Below are 15,705 nucleotides of genomic sequence, written 5' to 3' on the forward strand. Positions count from 1 at the left end.
AATAGCTACTCTACGTTCACAGGGACAGGGGTTGAAAAAGAGCATCAATATCACTAGTAGGTCCAAGAAAACATTAAATAATATCTCTAAATTCAGTCTTAGTTAATTTATTTTTATCAGTGAAAAGAAATAAAATGACCTCAGCAATTCTGTATGAGGGTGAGAAAAATTCTGCATATTTTTGAGTTGGCCAAAGAATTCCCTAAAGAAATATTACTATAATATGTATTCTTGACAAAGCTAGCTTTTGATATAACTAAAATCACTGAAAAATTATTATAATTTGTCAGCCAACTCACTGGATTTGCATGCATTCCATTTAATTATTCATTTATGGGATATACTATCTGATTTTTGGCTAGAAAGGAAGTGGTTGCTTTCTTGGTAATTGCTTTGCAAGTTAGACATCCTCTTAATCACAACGGAATAATTGCATAGGTTAATACCTTAGCTTGGAATAGGTGACAAGCCAATTTGTAGTAAGAGTTCATCTAAATTTGATTTTCATAAGTGTTCTCAGGGGGCAGTTAGGTCACAAAAATTATGACAAAAATGTAATACATTTCACAGATAACTAAAATCACATATGAGAGAAATTAAAATATAACTTTCAACAATTTTCTATCTATAGACTCTAAAGATTCTTCAGGAAAGTTATACATCTTCACTTAACTCTTATCCACCTCAGGCCCAAATAAATTAGACACCTTTCCTAGACGTATGACTAAAGTACTTTGCAAACCTTAAATAGTTAGACAAATGCGAGTTGTAATTACCATCAGAAATTTTAACATAATGAGCTTAGCATTTTTCAGGGAAATGACAACCAGGAAGAGGCAATAACATCTAGAATGCCATAATACCTTCAAGACTATAATACATTGCCAACTGACTTGCCAGCTAAATCCTTCCATCTATGTTGCCTCCCTCATTAGAATGTGAGCCTCCTGAAAACAAAGATTCTTACTTTTTCTATATATCCCCAATGATTAGGATAATTCTCTATACATAGCAAGTATTGAATCAGTGCTTTATTAATTCATTACTGATGAAATTTTCTCTTAGGAAGCTTATATATCTCATTGAGAAATAGAAATTTTATAAATATCTCAGAAATTAAATATATCATTGCTCCATTTGTCTTCAGAAGAAAAAGCTTGGATCATGAAGTTTGGAAAGAGAAGGTAGACAAAGTATATAGTAATAATAGAAATATTTATTTCTTATTTTTATCATTTCTTGTGCTTACCTTGTATGTGTCATATTAAATTAAAATCTTTTTTAAGGTTTTTAAAAATTCAAATATTGATATAAAGGTCTTCAAGCCCCATAGACAGAAAGAAAAAAAAAACATGGGAGTGGGCAATGAAACTGTATTTTAAACTTAAACACCAGCCTTTTAATAGAGCTATCCCACATAAGACAACCTTATTTTCCCAGGAGTCTCATATGAATACTTATGATACAAATACCAGAACTCCATTCACAAGGACAAAGAGGAAATTAAGACAATTATATGGATTCAGTAAAGCTATTCCTGATTGGTACACATTAACTTTTTTCTCTAAATTTCCACAAGAGATTTGACAATAAAATTCATTAGATTCTGCAGTGGAGAGTTTGTTCCTTAAGTAGCATATACTCTCTGGAGATATTTCACGGTACCCAATCAATCCTTTCTTCTGCAGAAGATGGAATGGTCCATTTACTTTTGTATTCACTGCTAATACCTACTACTTCCAATTACATTCTTTGGCCTGATGAAGAATCACTAAATTCAAAAACAATCTCTAGATCCAAAAACAGATCTAAAAAAAATTCTATGTAGAAATTTTAAGAATTTCTGAATTTTTTTGTGTTGCAATACTAAAGAGGAAACATTTTAAAATTTAAAATATTCCCACCTTTCCCTTTATTTTGTTATACTCCATTGTCAAATGCTTTAAAATCAGAATAGGTATTAGACAATTCATTGGAACAGGAGCTTTCAAGTGAGGATTCTCTCTGTAACATATAATCTTATAAAGTTATCTAGAACCCTTAAAGGAAGACTAATTTATCTAGGGTCACACAGTCAATAGGTATCAGTACCAAGTCTTCCTGGTCTTGACTGATGTCAGCTCTCTGTTCCAGGGTCAAGCTATTTTTCAAGTTATCTTTCTATATTAACTTCCTTGTAGGAGAGTGTAAAGATGAGAACTGTTAGCTTTTGAAAAGTAATTTATTTCTAATGCTTATCATATAGCTTTGCTTATAGCAATTACTTACTGAATGTATATTAATTAGGGGGAGGATTCCTAGTCTTAGAATTGTCATATTTTGTCAGATGTTTAACATACAGAATACAAGTTCATTCTACAAATTCATTCTGTTTTTCCAAAAAGCTCAAAAAGCTTTTTTTCATATATGTGAGAATTCCATATTGTCAAATTTTAAAGCAACATGAATATATCTAGTATTTTTCACTAACAATGTTTCTTCTATAACAACTTTTATGTTGAAAATGTCAACACCCAAAATGTAGGGAAGTGCATTCCAATCATGCTTCTGTTAACTTTGAGCATTTTATGATTAGTACCATTGTCACTGTAGCTTTGAAACATCCACAGATAACAAAGAACTTTAAACTCTTTGGCTATTTATTTCTATTAAAAATTACTTTAGGAAAGTAATTTTAAATTAAAACATTGATGTTTTGGCCACTTGTTTCTTGAACAAAGAAAAATATATTAGAATAATTGCTCTTCTTTTATCCAGACATTTTAAAACTTAACATTTTCATCAAACTGGTATTCAGATTGCAAGAGAAAATATTGAAAGGGGACAAACCATACCCATTTATATATAAACTATTTTTTTCTGAATTAAAACAAACACACACACACAGCGAAATTCTGGGGGCTTTCTTTTGCCATTTTTATTTGTTATTTGTTTTACATACAGGAATGAATTATATATTCATGGGTAAATTGTACATTATTTTGGTTAATTTACTAAATGAATAATGATTAAACAGTGATACAAATGTATTTGTTTGTTATTTGCTTATATCTGTTTTGTGTTTAATTTTAAATTGCCAAGAGTCAAAGCAATACTTACAGATCTTTCTTTTTTGTTGTTGGGGTTTTTTTTTATACTGTCCCCATTTTATTTATTTTTTTTTTCCTTTTAAACATTATTTTATTTGGTCACTTTCAAACATTATTCATTGGAAACAAAGATCATTTTATTTTCCTCCCCCCTCCCACCACCCCTCCCATAGCGACGTGCGATTCCACTGGGTATCACATGTATCCTTGATTTGAACCCATTTCCATGTTCATCTCTTTCTTTTACCTCAAGAAGCCCTTTCTCTAGTGCTGTTATAAACTGAATATTTATTTTGTGATTTTACTCCCAAGATAAGATTTTAAATGCTCCCAGAATTAAGCAGTTCTTATAATTATGCTGAGAGAGAAGAATTCCAATTGGTCTGTAAGTCATACCATTTTAAAAATTAACACTAGAAAATTTTGTCATGGTAGCAGGAATAGTTATTCAAAAGTAAATCTGCTATTTTTAGTATTTCTATTAAAAGCATTTATTGAGTGTCCATTCCACTAATTATTGAATGTATTTTCTGCAAAATAGCTACTTTTAACTCCATTTTATTATTCATTAATAATGACCATTATTTCCCTGAAAGTAAAAAGCTCTTACAAGTACAAAAACCATCTATGATTGCTACCATTGCTAAAAGCAATGAACATCTATCTTTTTGGACCCTGACATATATGTGTCATCATTGCAGGTTCAATAGCTAGCATAATTTTCTGTATATTTTGGAAGGAAAGTAATACAGTGATTTCATTGATATAGGGTACTCTGGCCAAAAAAGGTCAGGTTTTTTCTTCATAATTTTTTCCAGATTACAGGTGAATACAATCTTAGAAGTATTCATTTTCCAAAATTTTGTAATCCATGTTTACTTTCTCCATCTCACCCCACTGCCCTTCCCAAGAAGGCATGAAATATGATAATGGTTGTTCATATATTATTATAAAGTACACATTCCCACTTGTTATGTTGTGAAAGAAGATACATACTGTTTGTACTCAATAAAAAATTCATGCAGGATAAACAAAGTAAAGAATGGTAGGTTTCTATTTGAATTTTAACTCTTTCTGTCCCTACTCTAGTGGTGGATATCTTTTTTTCATCATGAATGTCTTGGAGTTGTCCTAGATCCTAGCCTTGTTGACAATAGTTAAGTCATTCACAATTGATCATCATATATTATTATTACTGTGTACAACATTTTCCTGGTTCTGGTTTCCAGGGTTTTTTTGTGATTGTGTTTGTTTTCATTTCTTATGGAATAACAGTATTCCATTATAAGCATATACCACAACTTGTTCAGTCATTCCCCCAATTGATGGACATGCCTTCAGTTTCTAGTTCTTTACCATTACAGAAAAGAACTGCTATAAATATTTTTGTACAGGTAGCTTCTTTTTTTTCCTATCTTTAATCTTTTTGGAATACAAGCCTAGAAGTGATATTGGTCATTCAAAAGGAATATACAAAGTGTATAAGTACTCTTATGAAAAAGCTTGTTCTCCCAATATATGAATATTTGTTGATTCATAAATTTTCTTTTTAAAATAAGTTTATTTTGTTTAATTAAGTAATTTAGAATATTTTGATTCATAAATTTTCTATCCATGATACTGTACCAATAATTATATATTTTAAAAGTTATATAAATATATTTAATGGATTAGATGAATGAGAAATATTTGCTTGTCAATAAACATCTAGTGATATGTACTGGACAGTATGGCAGTATGACTAAACAAGAGTTTTAAGAAAATCATTCTGGCATTGTATGGTGCATGGCAGGAAGTGGATGGGAAAGGAAGAAGCAAGGAGACAAATTAGGACACTATGGATAGTGCAAGTGAGAAATGGTGAGCCCCTATACTACAATACTTCAATTCTAAGACAAAAGAAGAGAGTTTTATGTTTAACAAAAAAAAAATCTTTTGTTCTTTACTTTCTTCCTGTACCATTCAAATTTCTACTCTTGCATTTGTAGTCCCATAATGATAATAATAAGAACTTTTATTTATGTAGACTTTAATGTATTCCAAGACAGTTTATATATTTTTTATCATTTGATTTTCATTGATTAGACTAGGATACTATAGAGATAAATTCTAAAATGTCCTCTAATATAAACCTTGCATTCAGTACTTTTTACTTTTTTTTGTTTTCTTTTTTATAAATTAATTTATTTCGTTAATTTAGAACATTATTCCTTGGTTACAATAATCAGATTATTTCCCTCCTTCCCCTCCACCCACCCTTCCTGCAGCCAATGTGCAATTTCATTGGGTATTACTTGTATCCATAATCAGAACCCATTTCCATGTTGTTGGTGTTTGCACTAGGATGATCATTTCAAGTCTACATCCCCAACCATATCCCTTCAATCCATGTATTCAAGCAGTTGTTTTTCTTTGGTGTTTTTACTCCCACAGAGTTTCCTCTGAATGTGGATAGTGGCTTTTCTCTTAGATCCCTCCAAGTTGTTCAGGGTCACTACATTGCCACTAATGGAGAAATTCATTACATTCAATTGTACCACAGTGTATCAGTCTCTATGTACAATGTTTTCCTAGTTATTTTTCTTGTGAATTCCTCCAAGTTGTTCAGGATCATTGCATTGCCACTAATGAAGAAGTCCATTACATTCTATTGTACAACTTTATTCAATGTTTTCCTGGTTCTGCTCATCTCTCTCTACATCAATTCCTGTAGGTTGTTCTAATCTCCATAGAATTACTCCACTTTATTATTCCTTTGAGCACAATAGTATTCCATCACCAATATATACCACAATTTGTTCAGCCATTCCCCAATTGAAAGGCATCTCCTCATTTTCCAAATTTTTGCCACCACAAACAGTGCAGCTATGAATATTTTTGTACATGTGTTTTTCCTTATTATCTCTTTGGGGTACAAACCCAGCAATCCTATGGCTGGATCAAAGAGCAGATAGTCTTTAGCGCCCTTTAGGCATAGTTCCAAATTGCCCTCCAGAATGGTTGGATCAATTCACAACTCCACCAGCAATACATTAGTGTCCCAACTTTGCTACATATTCTCCAGCATTCCTTATTTTCCTTTTCTGTCATGTTAGCCAATCTGCTAGGTGTGAGGGGATACCTTAGAGTTATTTTTATTAGCATTTCTCTGATTTTAAGAGATTTAGAACTCTTTTTCTTGTGCTTATCAATAGTTTTGATTTCTTTAACTGAAAAGTGCCTATTCATGTCCCTTGCCCATTTATCAATTGGAGAATGACTTGATTTTTTATACAATTGGTTTAGCTCTTTATGAATTGTAGTAATTAGACCTTTGTCAGTGGTTTTTGTAATGAATATCATTTCCCAATTTGTTGCTTCCCTTCTAATTTTGGATGCATTAGTTTTGTTTGTACAAAACCTTTTTAATTTGATGTAATCAAAATTATTGATTATACATTTTGTGTTTTGTTCTAGCTCTTCCTTGTTTTTAAAATCTTTCCTTTAACAAAGATTTGACAAGTATACTATTCTGTGTTCTCCTAATTTACTTATAGTTTCCTTCTTTATAATCACCCATTCTGAGTTTATCTTGGTATAGGGTGTGAGATGTTGATCCAAACCTAATTTATCCCATACTGTCTTCCAATTTTCCCAGCAATTTTTATCAAATAGTGGGTTTTGGTCCCCAAAATTGGGAACATTGGGCTTATCATAGACTGTCTTGCTGAGGCCATTTACCCCTAGTCTATTCCACTGATCCTCCTTTCTGTCTGTTAGCCAGTACCAAATTATTTTGATGACCACTTGCTATATAGTATAGTTTGAGATTTGGGATTGCAAGTCCTCCATTCTTTGAATTTTTTTTCATGATTTCCCTGGATATCCTTGATCTTTTGTTCTTCCAAATGAACTTTGTTATGGTTTTTTCTAATTTAGTAAAAAAAAAATGTGTCAGTAGTTCAATGGGTATAGCACTAAATAAGTAGATTAATTTGGTCAGGATTGTCATTTTTATTACATGTTTCTAGTACAATGTTAAATGATAGAGGTGATAATGGGCATCCTTGTTTCACTCCTGATATTTTTGGGAAGGTGTCTAGTTCATCCTCATTGCCAATGATGTTTGTTGATGGTTTTAGATATATAATGTTTATTATTTTTAGGAAAGGCCTTTCTATTCCTATGCTTTCTAGTGTTTTCAATAGGAATGAGTGTTATATTTATTTTATCAAAGGCTTTTTTTGCATCTATTGAGATAATCATGTGATTTTTGTCAGTTTGCTTGTTAATATGATCAATTATGTGATGGTTTTCCTAATATTGAACCATCCTTGCATTCCTGGTATGAGTCCAACCTGGTTGTAGTGAATAACCCTTGTGATGACTTGCTGGAGTCTTTTTGCTAGTATCCTATTTAAGATTTTTACATCTATATTCATTAGGGAGATTGGTCTATAATTTTCTTTCTCTGTTTTTGACCTGCCTGGCTTTGAAATCGATACCATGTTTGTGTCATAAAATGAATTTGGTAGAGCTCCTTTGCTTAATCGATCAAATAGTTTGTATAATATTGGGATTAGTTGTTCTTTGAATGTTTGATAGAATTCATTTGTGAATCCATCTGGACCTGGGGATTTTTCCTTAGGGAGTTCTTTGATGGCTTGTTCAATTTCTTTTTTGATATGGCATTGTTTAGGAGGTAATCTATTTCTTTCTCTGTTAGTCTAGGGAATTTGTATTTTTGTAAGTAATCATCCATATCACCTAGATTGTCATATTTGTTGCCATATTAATTTTATGATAATAATAATAACTTTTAATGATTGCCTTAATTTCCTCTTCATTAGAGATAAGGTTTCCCTTTTCATCTTGGATGCTGTCAATTTGGTTTTATTCTTTCCTTTTTTTAAATTAGACTGACCAGTACTTTCTCTATTTTATTTGTTTGTTTTTTCAAAGTATCAGCTTCTAGTCTTATTTATTAAATCAATAGTTCATTGACTTTCTATTTTATTAATTTCTCCTTTGATTTTTAGGATCTCTAATTTAGTCTTCATCTGAGGTGTTTTAATTTGTTCACTTTTTAGTTTTTTTAACTTGCATGCCCAATTCATTGACCTCTGATCTCCCTAAATTTTTAATATGTGAATTCAAGGATATAAATTTCCCCCTGAGTACTGCTTTGGCTGCATCCCATAGGTTTTAAAAGGATTTCTCATCATTGTAATTTTCTTCATTGAAATTATTAATTGTTTCTATGATTTGTTCTTTGACTAACTGGTTTTTGAGGATTATATTGTTTAATTTCCAATTAATTTTTGATTTACCTCTCCATGTACCCTAACTAATTATTATTTTCATTGCATTGTGTTCTGAGAAGGTTTCATTTATTATTTCTGCTCTTTTGCACTTGTTTGCAAAGTTTTTATGCCCTAATACAGGGTCAGTTTTTGTGAATGTACCATGTGCTACTGAAAAGAAGGTGAATTCCTTTTTGTCCCTATTTATTTTTCTCAACATATCTACTATGTCCAATTTTTCTAAGATTTCATTCACTTCTCTTTCCTCTTTCTTATTTATTTTTGGTTTGATTTATCTAGTTCAGATAGAGGAAGGTTCAGGTCTTTCTCTAGCATAGTTTTTTTATCTATTTCATTCTTGAGCTCCACAAGTTTCTCCTTTAGAAATTTGTATGCATTTGATGCATACATGTTGAGTACTGATATTTCCTCATTGTCTATACTCCCTTTTATCAGGATGTAATTACCTTCCCTATCTCTTTTAACTAGATTTATTTTTATTTTGGCTTTGTCAGATATCATGATTGCAACTCCTGCCTTCTTTATATCAGTTGATGCCCAAAAGATTTGGCTCCATCCTCTTACTTTCACCCTATTTGCATCTACCTTCCTCATGTGTGTTTCTTGTAGACAGCATATGGTGGTGTTTTGGATTCTAATCCACTCTGTTTTTTGCTTGTATTTTATGGGTGAGTGCATTCCATTCACATTCAGAATCATGATTACCAGCTGTGTATTTCCCAGCAGTTTGACTTCTACTCCTAATCCTTCCTTTTCTTCTTTCACTATTTCCTTCTACAGCAATGTTTTGTTTTTAACCAGTCCCCCTAATTCTCTCCCTTCTTTTACTTTCCTTTCTACTCATCTCCCTTCTTATTCTCCCCATTACTTTCTTTAAAGTCTTTTTAAAACTACCCCCAAACCTCTCCCTCCCTTATACTGTTTCCCTCACCACCAGTGCATTTGTTACCATTCTATTCCCCTATAGGGAGTGAATATATTCTCTGCCTCAATGGATTGGATTGTTCTTCCCTGTTTAGGTCAATTTCCATGCATGTAAGAGTTGAGTATTTCCTGTCTCTAACCTCTTTACCCATCCAGTGTATTGATGTCCTCCCCCCTCCCGCCATGAGCTTTTTTGTGACATATAAATTTACCCCATGTTGTTTCTTTTCCCATTTCTATTAGTATTAACCTCTTTTTTAGCTCTAGTTGTATATACATACATACATAGATATTAATTGTATATGTTTTTATGCATACATAGATCTATATACCTATTTATGTCTTGTTATTTCATCCTATACAGTTTGTCACTGTTCCCTCTAAGTGTAATTCTTCTAGCTACCCAGTGATACCAACAATTTTTAAGTGTTACCAATGACCTCTTTTATTAAAGGGATACATATCATTTTAACTTATTGGGTCTCTTTAAAAAAAGTTGTTTTTTTTTTGGTTTTGTTTTTCCTTTTCCCCTCTTTTTTTAATTACCTTTTGATGGTTCTCTTGAGTTCTGTGCTTGGACATCAAATTTTCTGCTCAGGTCTGGTCTTGTCTTTACAAATTCTTGGAATTCTTCTATTTTGTTGAATGACCATACTTTCCCCTATAAGTATATAGTCATTTTTGCTGGGTAGTTGATTCTTTGTTGTAGACCTAGTTCCCTTGCTTTCCAGAATATCATATTCCATGCCTTTCAATACTTCAGTATATATGCAGCCAGATCCTGTGTTATCCTCACTGTGGTTCTATGGTATCTGAATGACTTCTTCTTGGCAGCTTGTAATATTTTTTCTTTGGTCTGATAGTTCCTGAATTTGGCTATAACATTCCTGGGTGTTGTCAGTTGGGTATTAGGTACAGGAGGTGATCTGTTGATTCTTTCAATCTCCACTTTTCCCTCTCATTCTACAATATCGGAGCAGTTTTCTTTAATAATTTCCTGTAGTATTATGTCCAGGCTTTTTTCTTTTATCATGTTCTTCTGGTAGACCAATGATTCTTAAATTGCCTCTCTTTGAACGATTTTCTAAATCTTCTGTTTTGTGAATGAGATGTTTCATATTTTCCTCAATTTTTTTCATTCTTTTGGTTTTGTTTTATAGTGTCCTGCTGCCTTGTGAAGTCACTTAATTTTAGTTTTGTATTCTGGTTCTTAAAGACTGGATTTCATCCCTGACTTTTTGGTCATCATTCTCCTTCTGGTCTGAATTTTTTGCAGGTCTTCTTTCATCCTCTTTGCCTCATATCTCATCTCCTTTGCCTCATCTTTCATCTTCTTTGCCTCATCTTTCCTCTACTTTGCCTCATTTTCAAGCTGGTTGATTTTGGCTTTCAAGATACTCTTTTCTGTTTCCAGATGATGTATCTTAATTTTAAATTTTTTTTCCCAAACATCTTCAGCCTCTCTTAATTGTATTTTGAATTGCATTTTGGGTTCTTCCAAAGTCTGTATCCAATTCTCTGGGATTTCTGATTTATCGTTTGCTGATCCCTCTCCCTGTGCTCCATTTGCTCATTGCTTTTTGCCTATACAGAAGCTGTCTATTGTAATTTCTTTCTTCTTTTTATGTTGTTTGCTCATATTTACCCATTCTTTGCTCCCTGTCTTTGTCTGTGCTCTTGCTCTTCTCATTATTTTGGTTTTGGGGGTTTTCTGTCAGTCTCCACTCTTGGAGCTTTGGCAGAAGATCTTTCAGTGCAGTCTGTGGGGGAGCGGTGTTGGAGTTTGAGCTTCCCTGTCCTCTGGAGGCTTTTGATTGGATGAAATTAAAGTCTAGCTGTCTGTGAGAGAGGAGTGTTGGAGTTTGGGTTTCCCTGACCTCTGAAGACTTTTGTTGGGATTAAGTTTAAGTGTGTTGGGCTGGATGTGCCCTGAGGCCAAAACCTCCTGGAAGGCTGGAGCATTTTGTAGCCTGTCCGAAGCTCTGACCCGTCTGCCTGCTCTATGTTTCTTCCCCACCACCTGTGTTCGGTGTTCTCTGAGCCTGGCACAGCCCTGCTCACAAGTTACAACCTCCAGACCAGTGCCTTTGCCCACCCAGAGGTTCCCATTACTACTGCTGGAGGCTTAGCCCTCTAGGTGGGGGAGAGGGGTCCTGGGACTTTCCTTCTGCCTTCTACTTAAACTTGAGTGTTCTCAGATTCTGGCTTTTGTGGGGGCTTCCCTTTTGGATTGAGTCCAGCAGGAGGGTTGCTTGGCTCTGTCCTGTTGTTAGGTTTGATTTTCAGTCACCTAGGAGCATTCAGTTTGTGATCATTAAGGAAGGGTTTTCAGAAGTCTGAACTTCTGCTGCTTCTAAGCCACATCTTGACTCTGCCTTGTGTTTGAATTATTTTAGCCAGTTATGGCTCTACTTCTTTAGATCTGCTAGTTGTTTGAATATAAATGATTTTTCATGTCTAAACATATTTTCCATTTAAAACTTAAATTATGTCTATTTTAATTAAAACAAGAATGTATTCTGAGACTTCTAGAATATGACTATTTGATGGTAAAACACATTATAAAATTTCATTTTAAATTAATTGATTAGGTTATTTGAATACAATAGTATTTTTAAAAATATATTATATATATATATATATATATATATATATTGAGAAGTTGATGGTTTTATTGGATACTTCAATAAACATTGAATGTACAGCAACTGGAATTCCTCCACCACAGATAAACTAGCCAAAGAATGGACTCCCTCTGCCTATCTGATCCCAAATTCGTAAAGTCTTATTCTGAATGTCATTTCATAGTGACAAATGAACAGCAAATCTAGAAATATAAAAGTTAGTGTTCTATGAGCTGAGACAGTTAGGTGGCAAAACAAATAGACATCCATTCTGTGGTCAGGAAGATCATTTTCCTAGGTTCGAATGTGATTTTAGATACTTCCTAGTTATATGGCTCTGAGCAAATCATTTAATATTGTTTTTCTTAGTTTCTTCATCTGTAATATGATCTGGAAAAAGAAGTAATAAACCACTCTGATATCTTTTCCAATAATACCCCAAATGGGATCACAAAGAGGCCAACACAACTGAAAAACAGTCAAAAAACATCAACAGATTCTATAAGTCATTCTCCAGTTATTCATGTGTGAGTTACCTGTATTATGTAATTATTTACTTCTATTGAAAATTACTTAAACTAGTAATGCCAAACTCAAATAGAATTAGGGTCCAGAAAAGCATTCACCAGGATTTCTGTGGAATGCATATTAATTTAGAAAACATAATATTTTCATATCTATGTTTTCTTTTGCTTTATTTTATTCAATATTTCCCAACCATATTTTAATCTGGTTCCTCACAAGAAATTATTATAACTATGTGCAAGGAAGAACATTAAGTCAGTATAAAAGGAATGGAAGGTAAAGACCAGGTTGTGATGGACTTTAAATGTTAAACAAAGGCATTCAAATCTAAAGAAATTTGAGAGGCACCTAAGGTTGTGAAGTGGATGAGTGACATGTAGTGCTATCTACATTTAAGTTAACACTTTTTTAAAATATGAGAGGGCTTAGGGAAATAATTAGGAGCATATTTCAATAATCATAAAAGTATTGATGGTACTACATACTTCTTTAAGTCTTCAAACCCATTGCTTTCTAGACACTCAATAAATGTGTTGCTAATTATTATAATTATTTATTCTGAACACAATGAGTGCTTAATTAATGTCAAATAAATGAATGATGAAGAGGATGATGCCTTGCATTCATGGAATACTTATTTCTTCACTTTAGACAATGTCACAACTTAATGCGTATTGTTTCAGTATATTAGCAATCACAGGAATGGTCTTGATGCTTTTTAGCTTTTATTCTAAACTGTTTAATTTTAGAATATTTTATTTAATTTTTTTTTATTTTTATTCTAAACTTCCTTAAAATATCTATTCTGGAATCAGATGTAATCATTAAAAATTTTGGGGGAAACTGAGGCAAGGTTGAAATTAGTTGCTCTGTTAGAAGGAGTATTATATTTTTAGAGGTTTATTTAAGATAAGGAATTTTGGAAAATACAAGTAAGAAAGGGACATGCTAGGTGGGCCTAGAGGCCCATTTAACCTCACCTACATCATGAAAGAGATGCGTCTGCTTGGAAACGGAAACAGGAAAGACCCTTCAGTAGGCGTAGAACTTCTTTAAATAATAATTTGTGATCTCACCCAGGTGAGAATTCAGTGCGATTACAAAGTATTCTGAGAAGTAAGCAAGGACTTTTGGGTACTGGAGTCCTGGGTTCAAGTCTCCATTTTTTACACACCTATTAATTTGCACAAAATCATTGTCTTTCTCTATGTTCTTCCTAGTGAAAAGGATTCTAGTTACCTTTGGGTATTGTCATATTTTACCTTTTTAATCACCTCCTGATGAAGATAAACAGTAAACAAGTAGTAAAGTGTCCATAGTAATCTGAAAATGGTGCTATTCTGGAAATCCAGAAATTCAAGACATCAGTCCACAATTTATAATCATCACTCTCCTCTCTGGGCTCGAAGGTGAAAACAAGTAAAAGGTCTATGTTTAGATTTCTTTGTAGGAGACATTTTTCTACAGATCCATTTAAAGGTTTGGATCCATTTATAGAACTTTAGGAATGGGGAAGACTTCTACACTTTAGTTTTCTCATCAACTTTAAATATTTTCTCCTAAAGCACATATCAACCCCTTATAAGAAAAAATCATCATGGCATAACTTGTACTTCACCTTAGCTAAACACCATGATTAATGAATAGACCATTAAGATGATGTTGTATAAACTAAATTTTGTACTTATAGACTTGTTTAGCCATAATTTAAAGGTCAAAGTGAAGGAAAAATGCACAGAATAGAAAACTGAATTAAATGGGTTCATTGGACGAACAGATGTCTTTATATTACATCTTTATAACAGTTCTATCTTTACCCTTCATGTCCTCATTTAAATGATTTTTAAAAGTAGATATGGTCTGTGTTGTCCTAGATTTCAAAGTTTCTATGGTCATGAGATCATTAGAGTATTTGTTCAGAAAGAATGTTATTAAGGCATCTGGGAAGAAATGTTCTGATTTGGTCAATAGAAGGAAGTGGCACTATCAGTGAACAAACTTGATTACAAGGAGGGCTATTATCAGTCACAGTATTATAAATATACTTCATTAGGAAAACAAAAATGGAATGATATTGAGAATATAAATAAAAATATATGCACACATAAAAGATGTTAATGAGAAATTCAATGACATGAAAAAAAAATGATCTTGTCAAAAGGAAAAACCGAGAGCTGGAACATGGATAAATCAGAATATGTAGTTCAAATGTAGGAAAGAAAGCCATCAGCACAAAATTTGCTATACCTTCTCAATCCATCTACCTTGACTCCTCCATCTGCCCCTAAGTGAACATTTCAGAGATTTCAGACAAGATTAACAAATGATAGGCAGGGTTAGATACATCATGACCTACATTGTTGCAGGGCAGTCCCAAATTCATTTGATCATGTATCCATTTAAGACTGAATAATTATAAACTACAAAGATGAAAAGAAGCAAACAATGATAATAACTGAAAAGGTGTACATTTTAAGGTTTATAAAGCATATAAAGTATAACATGGAAAATTATAAAATTTATAAAAAATAATAAAAATTATAAAACTCTGATATATTTCCATATTGATCCCATCTGATTTAAAATTATATTTTAGAATTTTATTAAAATGCCTTCAGTCACATTTTGGCAATTACATGACATAGTGAACAATGATGGACATGGAGAAAGGACTCTTCTTCCTGAGTTCAGATCTGGTCTGAGACATGTACTAGCTGTGTGACCCTGGGCAAGTCACTTAACCCTGTTTGTCTCTTTTTTTCATTTGTAAAATGAGCTGCAGAAGGATATTACAAACCATTCCATACCTTTGCAGAGAAAATACTAAATGGGGGTCATGAAGAGTCAGACATGATTAAAGGTCAACAACAAAATTGTGTTTTAAACATTTTAAAACATTTTACTTATACTCTATTATGACACAACTTCTTGAATAACTATACCAGCGTCCCTTTTTTTCCCTTAAAGGAATAGACCTGATCATGACAGGAGTTCAAATGACACTAACTAATGCCTACTCTAGTAACTTGTATACAAACGTTTTTAATAAATTCTTATTTAATGAATAAATGAACAAATAATACAAGATAATTCCATTTAGCATAAAATGTGCACAACAAAACATTATTTTGGTTGCCTTGATGCATTCCAGTATGTCAAATTGATGGCTCTTAATCAGTTTTGCAGTGTCAAGTTCTATTCTTTCTCCTTACTGGATCTTCAACTTAATCTAAGTCATTT

At 32.6% G+C, this 15,705-nt stretch overlaps 1 protein-coding gene across 1 annotated transcript in view; it reads left to right on the forward strand.

The window, feature by feature from the left end:
• IL1RAPL1 (interleukin 1 receptor accessory protein like 1) overlaps window positions 1–15,705 on the forward strand; it is a 1,590,341-nt gene that overhangs the window by 896,655 nt on the left and 677,981 nt on the right. The window lies entirely within an intron of this gene.

Source organism: Monodelphis domestica, chromosome 4 (genome assembly GCF_027887165.1).
Source record: "Monodelphis domestica isolate mMonDom1 chromosome 4, mMonDom1.pri, whole genome shotgun sequence".
NCBI lineage: Eukaryota > Metazoa > Chordata > Mammalia > Didelphimorphia > Didelphidae > Monodelphis > Monodelphis domestica.